Here is a 2,920-nt window from a genome sequence, read left to right as displayed (position 1 = left end):
GATTGTAAACTTTTTCTTCGTGGGTCTTATATTTCAAAGCTAAAAAGGCTAGAAAAAGAACAGTGATAGAATTTATTTTTTGCCTATTTGAATAGTGGGGGTAGAAGTGTAGTTGATGGAAAATGTCTATTTCTCCAAGATGCTGTGCCTTTGGGAATAAATTAATTATGAGGTATTTAGGAAAATGGGAGGACTTGGAAGCACTTAAGGCTACAGGATGTGGCCCCGTGCTGTGTTCAGCATCAGTTTTCAGTGATGCTGCCTTGTGTCCATGTGCTTGAGTTCTTCGTGTGTGCCTTCAGTTTCGTTCCTTTGTGCTCTTCCTCATGTGGTTTTCTCATCCTGGAATACCCTTTTCCACCTGCCAGAGTCCACATCACAGTAAAAATCCCAGAGTCCACATCACAGTAAAAATCCCAGAGTACAGGCTTGCCCTCTTCCAGAAAGGGATTTTCTGAATATGTTTTTCACTCTTCCCTGACCCCAGGTGGATATCATCACCCTGTCTGGTGTCTTATGGAATGAATGTCACTTTTAGCCTATAGTGGTATGTCTGCCCCTTTTCCTCTGGTGGGTGGTGAATGATGCTTCCTTGTTTCTGTATTTTCTAGTTTTCTAAATGACATGCTTAGCAGACAAGAGTGTGGTGAGTCATTGACACGTGAAAGGAGGTATAGGAACTTTTGACATTCATTTCTGCTGTGTGACTGAATTTATTTTTCCAGGGTGGAAGATTTGACAAACCGAGAGGATATACAAACAAACATCAAATGTGACCAGAAGGTGTCACTTTATGGTAAAGAAGAGCGCACTTAAAAAATAAAAGGCAGATTCACATGCCAGGTATTGTCTTGTTATTATAACATGTTAGAATTACACATAGGATTCTTGGGATGGCTTGATTTCTCAGGAAAACTGAAATATGACCACACAAGGGAAGATGGCCTTGCTGGAGGTTTGAAAAGTAACCCAGCGATGTGTAGGCCTGCAACTGTGTTATCAAATCCATCTTCTCCTGTAGCTAGAGGGGCACTGTTCCGGTTTGGTGCAGTGCCCTTCTTTAGTGAAATGTTTTAAGTCCTTGGACTGTGGATCATTTTTACCCCCACAGTCAACGGTAGATACTTACTGACTTCTTTTCAGCGGAAGCTGGCTTTTTAAAAGGGGCCTGTCTTCTAGGGGCAGGAGACTTCACTGTGAGTGATGTCAGTTTCCTCCCAGACCCTTGTGTCTTCCTGAACTACAGAAGAAGTTCTGTTTAAATGAGAAGGAGAAACTGGTTTATGTACCTCTTTCTGGAGTTGGGGGTGTGCTGTATGACAAAGACACTGTCTGTGTTGACCTTGGTGGCAGCCACAGTTTTGGGGCATCAGTGAGACAGGATTCACTGCTCTGAACTCTCATTCTTCTTTCTGAATCTATTTTTTAATCACAAAAAGTAATGTACTCAGCTTTTATTTGTTGAAGACTTTTCTCTTGTACTTATAATAAAGGCCCAAATGCATATTGTAAATCTATAGAATTAAAATAATACTTTTTTTTTCATTGTACCAAGCAGAGGAGTCCTGTCCTGCATGCCTCCTTGATCCATGGCCCCAGCACGAGCACTGCTGCCAGTGTGGCACCTGCATGGCCTGTTCCCATTTCTACAAAATCAGTGTGCTTTCCAGCTCTCGTTGGTCTTTTTCTTTTTCTCATTCACAGTGGTCTCCTCCTCTGTATTTTAAAGTGGATTTCAAATGTTTATTTGTCAGTTCTGAAGTTGAATTGTATTGGGTTAAAATCAGGGTTACTTTAAAATGTTAGAAAAGCTAGCATTGTTGTACAATTGGAACTGAGGTTTTTCTAGCTGGCTGTTTAGAGTATCAGGTTATATACTCAGAGAGCATTGGAAAAGTTTAATGGAGATGGGGATCCATTTCAAGCTTTGTTGTGAAGATTTTCTTCTCTGCTTTTTGAGACATTAAGAAAGGTTCTCAGGAAATGTGTCTAAGGTAATTTTGAGAAACTGAGTGAAACCAGTGTCTCTCCAGGATCTTTGTGCTTTCCTCACATACCCTTTCTTGGTGGTCTTAACAGGATGAGGTGGGGTCCACTTATGAGCTGGTCCAGAGTCTCATCTCCACCCACTCCATCATTGATACCAAGATGGCTTCAAGTCGAGTGATGCTGTTTTCTGATTCCAAGCCACTTGGGTCAGAGGATATAGATAATCAAGGGTAAGTCTGCTTTTTTCTATTTTTAATAAAAAGGTATATTACAGAAGATGTGTAATTCTGCCATCAGAACACATTTTGGTGGGATTCATTCTAGGTTGATTTGTTTTTCTTTGTGTGTGCATGTGTCTGAGGGCTCTTCACTTACCTGACATTACAAGAAAGTATTTACTTGAAATAAAATACAGGATGCACTTTTAAACAGACCTCAAATATTCCTCAAATACCACGCCATTTTCTGTAGGTTGCTTTTTGTTTTTTAAGGGACTTGAGGCCACTTGGCTTTCTTTTGGTGGCCAAAACACTAGAGCAGAGCCAGAGAGTTTGTGGCTGTCAAGAAGCCATGTGCTTTGGCTCCGAAAGTTTTATTTAGATTATGTTGTACTATCTCCTGTGGGTAGGCTTCCACTGATGTGTGGCTTATGTGAATTCTTTTTCAGTCTGGTTTGGAAATTTGTATGCCTTTATACATAGTGGATGTTTGTAAAACATTGGTTTTGTTGTATTGATTTATGACTCCCAGTAAAATGTATCTGAAAATTTTGAGATTATCTAGTATGTAATTTGTTACACTGTGCATAAACTACCTAGCATAGTGCCTGAGATATATGAAGTGTTCGCTGAAAGATCACTCTTTTATAATGAGTGTTATGAGCTGTTTTCATTTTTGCATATCCTTCTAGTCGTCCTTGTCTACAAGAATA

At 40.0% G+C, this 2,920-nt stretch overlaps 1 pseudogene across 1 annotated transcript in view; it reads left to right on the top strand.

The window, feature by feature from the left end:
- LOC108281440 overlaps positions 1–2,920 on the top strand; it is a 21,054-nt pseudogene that overhangs the window by 8,675 nt on the left and 9,459 nt on the right. Inside the window, exons 4-5 of the transcript XR_005195296.1 lie at positions 726–796; positions 2,080–2,219. The product of XR_005195296.1 is annotated as a ribosome biogenesis protein BMS1 homolog (transcript). The remainder of the gene's footprint in view (positions 1–725; positions 797–2,079; positions 2,220–2,920) is intronic.

Source organism: Cebus imitator, unplaced genomic scaffold (assembly GCF_001604975.1).
Source record: "Cebus imitator isolate Cc_AM_T3 unplaced genomic scaffold, Cebus_imitator-1.0 Scaffold11, whole genome shotgun sequence".
NCBI classification, from domain to species: Eukaryota; Metazoa; Chordata; class Mammalia; order Primates; family Cebidae; genus Cebus; species Cebus imitator.
The sequence above is the reverse complement of the archived record's forward strand: the minus strand, read 5'-3'. Positions and strand labels throughout refer to the sequence as shown.